This window comes from Ipomoea nil, unplaced genomic scaffold (assembly GCF_001879475.1).
Source record: "Ipomoea nil cultivar Tokyo-kokei standard unplaced genomic scaffold, Asagao_1.1 scaffold2690, whole genome shotgun sequence".
In the NCBI taxonomy this organism is placed as follows: domain Eukaryota; kingdom Viridiplantae; phylum Streptophyta; class Magnoliopsida; order Solanales; family Convolvulaceae; genus Ipomoea; species Ipomoea nil.
The window spans coordinates 498373-510902 of NW_017619118.1; the positions used below are offsets into that span (position 1 = coordinate 498373).

The 12530-nt window shown below is 32.2% G+C and overlaps 1 long non-coding RNA gene across 1 annotated transcript; it reads right to left on the reverse strand.

Annotated features, from left to right (window-relative positions):
• Window positions 1–11728: 11728 nt before the first annotated feature.
• On the reverse strand, window positions 11729–12071 carry LOC109155089. The gene is made up of 3 exons (XR_002049844.1): window positions 12043–12071; window positions 11891–11990; window positions 11729–11811 (listed from the first exon to the last, which is right to left on the reverse strand). It is a non-coding gene; the product is annotated as an uncharacterized LOC109155089 (long non-coding RNA).
• Between the last annotated feature and the right edge of the window lie 459 nt (window positions 12072–12530).

Genomic DNA, 12530 nt, shown 5'->3' on the forward strand with positions numbered 1-12530 from the left:
GGCCGGCCGGGCCTAGGGAATGGCCCTAGGAGAGGGCCGTTGCCTAGGGCCGGCAAGCTAACGGCCTGAGAGGGCGGGCCATGCTGAGCCCCGCCCCATGGTCCGTGAGTTACTCCTGTGTAGTGGCCGGGCCCTTGTGGCTCAACTACGTGTCGTTTCGGACCAGGTGTCATGGGCCCTTGTGGCTTGGTACCTCGGGGTCGTCTTGATGCACGTTTTGGCTTTGATTTTGTTGAATTTGGATTAGAAATGAGCATGTTATGATGGAATTTGTTATGAAAATACTTCACAGTAGTATGGTTTGAGTTCACGGCCTTTGGTATTTGCCTTGTGTTATCTTCCTGATGCTATTTGTGTATTGAATAGAGAAGCATGATCACTTTGTGAATAAGAATTATTAGAAAAACATGATTAGAATGTGTTGTATGTTAAATGTGATTGAAGCTTATTTTGATGGTAGAAATGTACAGAGCATGTCTTTTTGCAACCTAGCATGATTGGTTGTTCTTGAGAGTTCAATGTGATATAAATATAGATTTGAAGCATGTTGTACAGTAAATTGCATTCCAAGTATATCATGTTTTAAAAGTGCATAAGTGGCCAACGTGAGCCTAAGTATTACTTTCAAAATTCATGAGCATGTGGTATATTGTTTCCTTGTTGCATTGAGAAGTTGTTGAGATGTGACTTGCATAAGTTTGGTGCATGATATATATATATATATATATATATATATATATATATATATATATATATATATATATATATATATATATTATCTATATCAGTGAGGTTTTGGAGGACCCCGTTTGGACTATGTCCTCTCGGATGAAAGTTATGGACATTGCAGTCCCAATATATGTAACGCGGTGTATTTCCACGTTACGAGGTTGGAAACTGTCCGCCAAGCTTGGAATCTTGGTCAGGGGGTGTGCACGCTAATAGTTCGATACCTGATTTCACAGAGTTTGAACATAGAACCAAGAGAGTGGTTCGGTGGATGAGCAGAGTATTAGGTCGGCTAGACGCCGTGCCCGGATAGGTTCGTTCACACTACAGTGAAGTTCCTACCTCGTCCATTTATAAAGAAAGTGAGTCATTACGACTCTAAGAAAAGAAAGAAAGAAAGTGAGTCATTGCGACTCTAAGAAAAGAAAGAAATAAAGTGAGTCATTGTGACTCTAAGAGACCTCCACAGAAAAGTATTCTATTTTTACAAACGAGTGTATGAGTATACTTATAGTATTGCACGAGATTGCATTTGAGTATAGTATTTCCCCTAGATTGCATAATGAGAATGATTCACCGAGATTGTACTTTGAGCATGATTGCTTAGTTGCATTTGATGTCTTATATATCTTGTTTGCAAGATGAGAACTTGAAAGCATGAAGATAATTTCGTATTGATTGATGGTATGCAATTGCTTGTAAGCATGAGTTCGTTATGATGAGTTTTGCTATGAGAAATATGTGTTGGAGTATTTATGTTAAAGAGCTATTTATATTTGAAGCATGTCTGTTGATATTATAGGCTGCAAGCATACAAAAAGTGTGTGATGTATCTTAAGTTGTCTAAGTGTTGAGATTGCTTGATTGAGTTTGTGAACAAATGTTTTTCCAAAGTATATACTATAGTACTTTACAGGGTTGAGTGTGGTTATACTTAGCTTCGTGCTAACGGGTGTTTTCCTACTTGTCTACGTGTTGTTTTGTAAAACCCCTTTCAGGTGGGCCCAGCGTTTGAGAGATGATGATCGAGTTAGACTAGTCTAGTAGTCTAAACTCTCTTTATTATTATGTTGTTCTTTTGATGGATTGTAGACTTTGAAGTTTATGTTTGATGTTAGACATCGGGGTGTTTTTCCCACAAAATGACTTTTAAGTTAAGTAATTCAAATGTTAGTTTGGTTTAATGATTTAGTTCCATCCCTAGCCTGTGCAATCACCGTGGAGAGGTGGTTGTGACGATGACATTCCCACTAGTTTGTTATCTAAGTTATTTATCCGCTGCTTAGTTCATCTTGATTTTGGTATTAGAACTGTAGTTAAGTTTAAGAAAAGTGGAGTGTTACACTTCATGCTGCACTTGTTGACACACATGGGTGGAGATCCATTTTGAAGGTTTTGACTACTTACCCCATCAAACACTACGCTATCAACTGCATAGATCCTTCAATTCATTCGTCACCGCTCAATTCTATAAACATACTATTCTTGTAATTGGTACACATGATTGTGCAATCACAAGTGATTTGCATGCACACACCCATTCATCTTATGTTCTCGCACACCTCTGCTAAAAGGAATTGTCCTCTCAATCTCACTACAACGGCCCCTAATTTTTAAAAAAATATTCATCACATGCGTGTGCAACCGGATGTTGTCCATGCTGCCCACGTGTGTGCGTATGCATCCGGCCTTAACGGCCAGTATCCTAACACATACATGCACACACGAGTAAATGTTATTGCACACACCTAATAATATTATTTCACTCATGAATGCTACTCCTGGACTCTGAACATAAAAACTACAAACACAACCATTAACCATCGGCCATGGTGTGTCCATTGTTACCCTGATGTCTGCGTTTCTTGAGGATATTTGATTACATATTATATTATTTGTATTCGTACCTTTAATAAATATCCTACAAATATGGACATGATATTTAATATAATTTAATTCATATAAAGATTTTTTTTTATTTTACTATTTCACCCCTCATTCTTAGTTTAAAACAATTTAAACTTGAATTATTGGTCAATCATGACCATTACAAATTATTAAATGGATGCACAAGATTTGATCTCATAATCTCACCTAAATAGATGATCTCATAAGAACCTTCACACACACACACACACACACACACACACACACACACACACACACACACACACACACACACACACACATATATATATATATATATATATATATTCATGTTTAAATTTTTAATAGTTTGAGTAGCTTAGTTGGTTGAACTCCTAATTTGATGGTAAAAAGCCTATATCACAGGTTCAAATCTCATGTTTGTAACACTTGTCCTTATCAAATAAATTAAATATTTTTTAGTCTATTTTTTATGAATCATTTTATTAACAAACTTAAATGCTCTTTTAGTCTATTTTTTATGAATTATTTAATTAATATATTATACAAAAAATATATTATACTTCATTGTATTCGAATTAATTTAGAAAAACTTAAAGTTTAGCCTACTTTTTATGAATCATTTAATTAAAGAAATCAAATGCTCGTTTAGTCTACTTTTTATGAATCTTTGAATTAATGTAGTATACAAGTTTATATTATACTTCATTGCATTCGAATTAATTTAAAAAAACTTAAGGTTGATCTAACTAAAAGAAATTAAAATTAAAAAGTATTTATGAATATAGTGTTATTCAAATTACATTATCTAATTGATTATGTTTCATCTTTTGTCATAAACTAGTATTGCACCCGTGCGATGCACGGCCATGATATTATGATGTAATATATAAAAGCTTGGTATATTGTATATATATAGTACGAATAAAGTTTTAGACTTAATAAAAAGACAAAATATATTATATTGGCGTTCCATAAACATAAAAAAAAAAACACATTATTAAAGATTTCGTTGTAAACTACATTTTGAGTTTTGTTTAAAAGACCTCTAGATTCTCCACAAATTAAGACCTTAAGACCGTCAGTATTACTCACCCTATAAACTGCTACATATAACTAGCCATGGTTAAAAACAGATTTTTTGAGTAACAAACCAACATGTGAAAGCGTTTGACCTTGACTTTTGTTGATTGTCATTGCATATGACAGCATAACTGGAAACTGCTTTCTTTGAAACTTAAATGGAAGTCTTGGGTTTGAAGGAGTCAAAGATAGTCTTGGTATCAACACATTTGTACCTGCGTTGTTGCCACATAGGATTTGTGCCTCAATAACATGAGTATAAATAATATTAATAGAGTATATAATAAATAATATTAACAGAGTATATAATAAATCCTACTAACACTAATAATAACAACTAAATTAATAATAATAATAATAATAATAATAATAATAATAATCTTAAAATAATTAAAATACTGAGTGGACTGCAAGCCATTTACCTAACCCTCTACCCAGCCCCAAACCACATGCGGCCCACCCATCTAAACCCACCCAAGCCGACAGACACCCCAAACTATCTCTCGCTCATTCACTCTCCTCCTCGCTCTGTGGTCTCCGATCCTCCATCCGTCTTCTTCGCGATTGAAGTTCGATTACCTAATCGCGATGTATGAACGGTTCAGGAAATCGAAGCCATGAGGGACCTTCAGCTCACTACTTCCCCCTTTTCAAACTTCTAAACACGAAAACCTATCCTCGTCGAAGTTTTATCCCCCAAATCGAAACCCTAAACCGAGAGATTTTTCACCAAATGAGTTCTGATATCCTCCACAATTTTGTTCAATACTTCAAGCTTCTACTTTGAAACCCAGAAAACATATGAAAAACCCCAAAATCGAAACCCTCATACGATACAAATTCCGGCGAAGGAGTTCTTATGTTTTTGGAAATCTAAGCCTAAACTGGGTTTAATTCCGTCAAAAACCACGACGTTCTCACATGGAAAAGAGAAGGAAAAAATAGCATTTCCAAAGATAAGTACATTTTTCAGTTTTAATTTTGTTCTTACTATAGTTTTTGTCTATGTCAGTATAAATATTAATTCATTTGCATAAACATTATGATACTACTTAGGTTTTAATCAACTACTGTAACAACGTTTCTTCACTGCAAGATTTCAAAATCATTTTTATATTTTTAATTATTTGTATGCTTATACTAATTTTTACCATTTAACTAAAAAATCTGTTATCTAATTGTGATTAAATAGGTTGTAGTTATAGATCTAATTATATAAGCAAGATGGAGTAGCATGCAGATTCTAAATCTCCCACCAAAAGCAATGATTTAATACAAATAAGACTATCGCAGTAATACAGGTTTGACATTTTATTTAAAGTACCTTTGTTAGATAGTGTGTTCTTCCTTTTTGCGCCGATGACTATTGATGAAGTTAACTTCCGCATTGACTTAGACTGAGTATGTTTGGACAGTGTTTTTGTGTAAGTGGTGATTTTAGGTGAATATCAATTTTGTCAAGTGTTTACAAATTTGAATCTGAGATTGTTTAATTTAAAAGTATAATTCCAAAGCATTGGAATTTGGTTAAAGCTAATGATTACTGTAATTGGGAAGTATAACAGCCATAGTCAATCACTTTTACATTTGTAGATGTGTATTTTGTGGAATTCACATTTGATTACAACTGCCATCTAATTGACTACATCACTTTAATTTGTGGGTTACTTTGTTATTTGTTTTAATTTTGCTTGTACCGCAAATTAACTATTTTATTCGTAATTAATTTTTTTTAATTGTAGTTAAATTCTAACAGAATTTTTTGAAAAAATGGCAAATGATGATATTACTTTCTGATGCCACTTTTGAAATTACTTAAGATGTTGTAGCAAAAAAATGTTTATTTTCTATTTTTTCAGTTGGAATTATTGTTTTTTTTTTTTCAAAATATGAAGTCCTGTATCAAAGTATTTTATAGTTTAATATTTATTATGTATTCAAATACATATATGCACTTGTTTCATTGTGAGTATAGTGTCTAAGTTTCCAAATATGTAAAGATTTAAAGAACAGAAATCTAGTGGTAAACTGTTTTTAATTTGTAGCAGTATTCACAATTGAATGCCTTTGAATAATTATAAGATATAATATGTTATTTCTACTAACAGTCTGTGATGTACAAAGTGATAGTTGAGGTAATACAATTGTCAACAAAGTACATTACTGTATGGATCTAACATATTTAATTACTCTAGCTAAATCTCCTGCTAATATGATGGATAAAGAACTCAAAGATGATTTGTGGACTGCTTGATCTCGTACTTTTGCATGACATCTTCTTGACATCTGTGTTTTCTTACCTGCAAAATGTTAGACAATACACAAATAATAGTAACAAAGACCACCTAAACTGTTTTTATAGCATAAGATTTAAAGCAAATGATTAAGTTCCAAAATGATCCAAAACATATAATATGTAATTCACAGTACATATTATCATAAAAGGTTTAGAAAATACATCAAATCAAAACAACTAAAGCACTATGCAGTGCAAATTGTCCAATGAATAATGAAAAATACAGTGAAGTCAGTATCTAAAACAACACTGCAACTACATCCAAAAATAAAAGATGGGCTTCGAATGAAGAAGAGCATAATAGATGACTTACAGATTAAGCTAAGTTGTATTTTATCCCTTTTTTTTTTTTTTACTTTGATAATAAAGTGAAGTATGATTACTAATTGTTTTTGTACAGCAATCACAGTTGGCCCAATAAAATTCAAAGGTGCAATTGATAAAATGGAAAACAACAGATTGGATGATCAACAACATTTTTCCGGTCTGGAAAATTACAAAATCATATAAGTTTTTTATATACTAAAGTCTATTATTTGTTTTTTTTTCTTTTCCAGTATTTATGAATGTTTTACTTAAATCCTATGTGTTTTACTTGATTAATACAATGGAACAAATCTAAAAGAGCACTGTAGCTAAGCCAAACATTCAAAGATGGGCTTGTAATGAAGAACAGAAGATTGGAACATAGAAGTTCAAGCTAAGTTTTATACTCTATGTCTATTATTCGTTTTTTTTTTTCCAGTATTTATTAATGTTTTACTTATATCCTATGTGTTTTACTTTATTAATACAGTGGAAAAAATCTAAAAGAGCAATGTAACTAACCAAAAATTCAAAGATGAGCTTATCATGAAGAACACAAGATTGGAACATTAAAGTTTAAGCTAAGTTTTATACTCTATGTCTAGTATTTTTATTTTTTCAGTATTTATTAATGGTTTACTTAAATCCTGTGTTTTTTACTTGATTACTACAGTGGAGAAAATCTAAAAGAGCACTGGAACTAAGCCTAAAATTCAAAGATGGCTTATCATGAAGAACAGAAGATTGGAACATTAAAGTTAAAGATAAGTTTTATACTCTATGTCTATTATTTTTTTTCAGTATTTATTAATGTTTTACTTAAAGCCTATTAAATTAAAATAGAGCAGGTTAAATACTACTATATATAACAGAAAAGCAGTACTGTAACTATTGGAATATTATTAGGATTATTAGAATTTCAGTATGTTTAAATAGGACATTAAGGATTCATTACTTTCCTTTTAACTGAATAAGTAGGTTTAACCTAAATAGATAAAATTTTAAAAGAAAGGAAACTTACTGGCCATCTTCAATAAGAAAATCGAGAAGTTTGGAAGGAAATCCAGCTATGGTCATTTGTTTTGGACTGTAGAACTCCACAACTATTCCAATGACATCTATAATGAAAATAAGGCCGTTAAAAAAGAATAAATTAGAAAACTAAAACATAGTAAATATAAGATAGAGAAAACAAATAATAGAAAACATATAAATCATACCAATCAAATGCTTGTCAGACACACTACCAGACATTAAGTCCGAAAAAGACTTAATCCGAAACATGAGGTTGGGAAAACCCTTTCGCCTATGTCTCTCTACATGAGTTTCATGAGTGAATCTAATCATGTATGTGTGATCAGTGGTTTTGTACTGATAGTAGTGTGAGATTACTGCAAAATCCTTTATAGCATAAACCTTGTCTTCTTTCAACAGTTTAGAAAACTGTTAGACACAATCTTTTGGAATATTCCCATGAACATATGTGCCCTAAAAAGACAGAAAAAAATGTTAGTAACAATATTTTTTATTTTGATTTTCAGTTGTACGAGAAAAAATAGCTTACCTCACTGTCATGAAACAAACATTCTGGCTTTTGATGGATTCTGAATTTCTCCCTTCTAGTATATTATAGGTACGAATCAGTCTTAATCTTATTGCCTTTTTATATGTGGATATCACCAGGTCTTTACCTTGAATGAACAGTGGAGCCATTTGCAGATTTTCATAATCAGAAAATTTGAAAGAAAATTGGATCAAACCTAGCTTCAAAGTGAGAATGGTGGTAGAGAATGAAGATGTCGTACCAAGTATTTATAGAGCCAAGTTTTGAAGGCTGAAATCTACCCAACTTTACGCACATTTGCAGATACATTATGATGGTATTTGGGAAGAAGAAACGCACATATGGAAAGCTGTAGAAAATTTGAATTGATATATATATTTATGTATTTATATATAGTAGTATATGTATAACCGTAGCTTATATATCACTACAAGAATATTAACATTTAGCGACGTTTTGTAAACGTCGATAAAAATAAAAATACGTCGCCAAATGTCTTTACTGACGAAATAAAAATGTCACCCGGACCGTCGGGTTAGCGGCGTATGGAAAGGTATTACTGACGAAGTTAATTTTTTGTCATAAAATATTACGATTACTGACGTTTTTGCATGGTCTTGATAATGTCATGGAATACATACTTTTTGAAACGAAATATTAACAAAAACGTCGGTAATAGTTTGTGACGAAGTAAAATATTTCGTCAGCAAATGTGTTTTTACTGACGTTTTCTATACAATTATGCTTGTCATGAATAAATTTAATTGGTGATGAAAAATGAAATGCGTCAATAAAATAACATTTATTGACGATTGTGTATATTATTATGTTGTCACTAAAAAAAATTAATTGATGACAAAATAACAATTTGTCACTAAAAAGACATCTACTGACATATTTTCCATATTCATTGTGATCGCACAATTTTATATTTTGAGATATTTGCAATTTTTTTAATAATTGATGATATTTACATATACTTGTATATATAAGGTTTACACAACAGTTTCATGTAATTGAAAATAAAACATTTTAGCATCAATTAAATATTCAAAATAGAAGAATACGTTTTATAGTATGATATTGAATTACAAAGATGTAATGTGTATATAATGGGTCCAGCATTTCTCCATGGTTGTGTAGAAGGTGAACAACAGCTGCAAACATGGGCTCTTTGCCATTCATGGGATCCAAATACATATAATGAAGGACAAACCGCATCAACATCCAATGTCCACTACAAAAAAAAAAAAAAAAAAAAAATTACTATTAAGTGAATATAATATATCCTATAACTATATAATTGTATTTAAAATGTAATTAATACTTGAGAACATATTGACCTTTAGGGATCACTGTAACTTGAATAGCAAATAACACTACAAACAACCAAGCCCAACTACTGTTTAGATTTGGACTGTATATAATACCACAGAATAAGTACCATCAATAACTAACTAAAGAAGTTACATGCAAACACCCTGTTGCATCCTTTTCTTCTCTACACACACACTAATAAATCAGTCAAGGTTAACTGTCTTACCAGTGTACATGAATAAGATGGTTTAAGAAGCTATATATGGAAAAGATAGTATAGAGAAACAAGAAGTTTTACCGCTAGGAATGAATCAACATTAGAATATGGCATATATCTCCCACTTCTCTTCCTATTACCTATTGGTCAACATGAGAGAGAGACCTTTCTTTTTCGTGGAAACCCCAATTGAAGCATCATCATCCGAGATAGCCTCATGTCTAATTCAAATGCAAAAACCACCGAAAAGACAATAGTAAAAAGAATACATATATGTATTAAGATGGTAGAATATATATATATATATATATATATATATATATATATATATATATATATCAGAACATTTCATTCTAAACGTACTGTCTATAATATGGAATATGCAACTAATGCTTCTAACAAAGAACCAAATTAAATAGATTTGAGCAAATGCACATAAGAATATGATCTCAATTCACACATGATTTGGCCATTGTTTTACATAATGGAAAGAGCAAGACTACAAAGGTCTATTTTTAAGCATCTCATTGTATATTTATAAAGTAAATGATGTGTAATCCACTTAAAATCTGACATAGAACAAGAGATATGTACGACGCCAAGGACAGACAAGGAAAGTAGAATGATATCCTGAATTTGTATAGAAATAAATCTGACTGTTGAAAGAAAAGTAACTAAAAACCTGTGAGCTTTTATAATGAAATCGGTCATTCCAAGGCAGAATGACAAGGTCTTTTATAGTGCCGAACACCGGCTGCTCACATATAGATTATACAACTCCATCATCGTCTATGATTACCAATTCTATATGTCTCCTGAACCAATAATGCCTACCATATACCAGTTATCATCATCAGCTAGCACTAAGAAGCAAAGACTACAATCAAGATAATATGGCGTCCAAACCTCAGCTCTATTCACACATTCACTATACTAAAGCTAATGAATTTGTGTACCCTACACAGAAGCAGTTAGCCTCACCTCTGTAGATACTTTTTATGCCTAAAACTATTCACCACATAAGATGGAGATCCTCTTCTCAGTCATTCCAATTTGTGATATGCTATTTCTATTTTCCTTCTCACATTTTCACCTTTAATTCACATTTCTTACACACTTTTTTTCTCACTACAACAAGCCCCACTTTTGAGATGATTTCATCATTAGTGTTTTAATCTTTTCGGACACTGGTTTACCTAGATAACTAAACAACATACGAGAATTAAACAAATGGTGAGACAAGTTTGGAAAATGAATAACCACTAGACATAAGGATGAAAGAAAAATAACCAAAGATAACATTCCTACTAGACACCAGTTTAAAAGAAGGAAAACATTCTCTGGCTATAGCCACGAATCATCTATTACCTTGTGCCCAAAAGGTTCACAGCAGGCCCTTCTGAAGACTGAGATTCTATCAGCAAAAACTGTCTTGTATCTTCATCAAAGAATACTAAGAAGTCGGATGTTTCAACTTCCTCACCATAAGCAATTAAGAGCAAAGCAAATATCAAGAGCAACTTCCTCACTGTTTGAATCTTTCCAGAAATATAAGAGTTAATCAGTGTTCCAGCATCTGCTGGATAATCTAAACAATATGCAATTGGAAAAAGAATAAGACCATCAGCTAGACTATAAAGTTCAATAATGACGCACTGGACATATCAACTAAACTGACTCAACCAAAAAGCAGATCAAGTAAAGGAAACGTGATGAAAATGAACAAAAACTCATCACTCTATCAAGGGTATTGATATTCACATCATATCTACAATATTAGTAAATATACATCTCATTAAGTAGTCATTCCTATATAATTCAACCAAACATCTTACTAATTTGGAAGATGACAATACTAGCTTTTGATGCTTCTCAAAAAATATAATTTTAGTCCAACATTGTTCTTAGACAGAATCCAAATTTGACAAGAAAAAAGAAGACATGAAGTTCCCAAGGAGTATGAGATTCTATGTGCACAATCTAAGCATAGTAGCAAAAATCATTTGATTTTTTCATGAACAGGAGTAGAACATCAAAAAACCACACAACTTTAGAACAAAACCTAAAAATACCTGATTGTTTCTTCAACTCTTCAACGGCCTGTAACTTCTCCTTAGTCTATTACAACTCATTCTGCAGAGACTCTATATTTTGTTTTGTTTCATCATCAACTCCAAGGGTGTTAACCATTCGCAGGACTTTTGTGTTCGCTGATGAATAATCACCATGCCCCAACTTTGAAAAAACCCAATGAGGGCAAAAATCACCCAAATGATACCAAATATTGAGTTTATACACGAATGTTTGGACTGAAATTAGTTGATTAGGGTTTGTATTTACCTGGACATGAATCTTCTCTTGTAAGCTTGGGTCCTTTGGATGACTTCCACTAGAATTTTGCAGAGATTAAATCTAGGTATTATGATATATGAAATAGTGAGATTAGAAGTAGAGAAAATTCTATTGTAGTGTAGTGAGATGAGGGGAAAACCAGAGAGGCAGAGTGCGATGTTCTTGTGAAAATTACAGTCTTCTCGAAGTGGAATCGGCAGTAGTGTCACGGAGCGATCGTAGTGGAAACGGCGGTGTGTCTCGGAGTGGTGCCAAATGATACTGCGCTGCTACAGAAATGGTTGTGGAAACCTTCTTCACCCAGATGCAAGAGCAGTGAGATAATTAGACAATGCAAGTTTTTTTTTTTTTCTCTCCGGGAGATATTGCTTCTTAATGGTGCCAACTAATAAAAAATTTCCCCCCAAAATATTTTCACTTTTACTGACGTTTTATGTTAAAATTAATTTTTAAAATAAAACATTAGGGACGTTTATTATAAAACGTCATTGATTCTAAATCTTTACTGACAAAAAAATTATATTTTGTCAGTAAATATTACAAAATTTTTTATTGTCTCTACCAAAATATATAGTGACGTTATTTAATATAACGTCACAAATTATTATATTTAGCGATATTTTTTAGAGCGTCGTTAAAATTTTCGTCGGGAAATGAAAGATTTCTTGTAGTGTATGTAATATATCTCTAATCTGTATGTATTCGGTGAAGATCTTTACGTATAACCGTATGCTTTGTCAGTAGCATTTAACTCATCTGACGGCTGAACAGATTCCAAG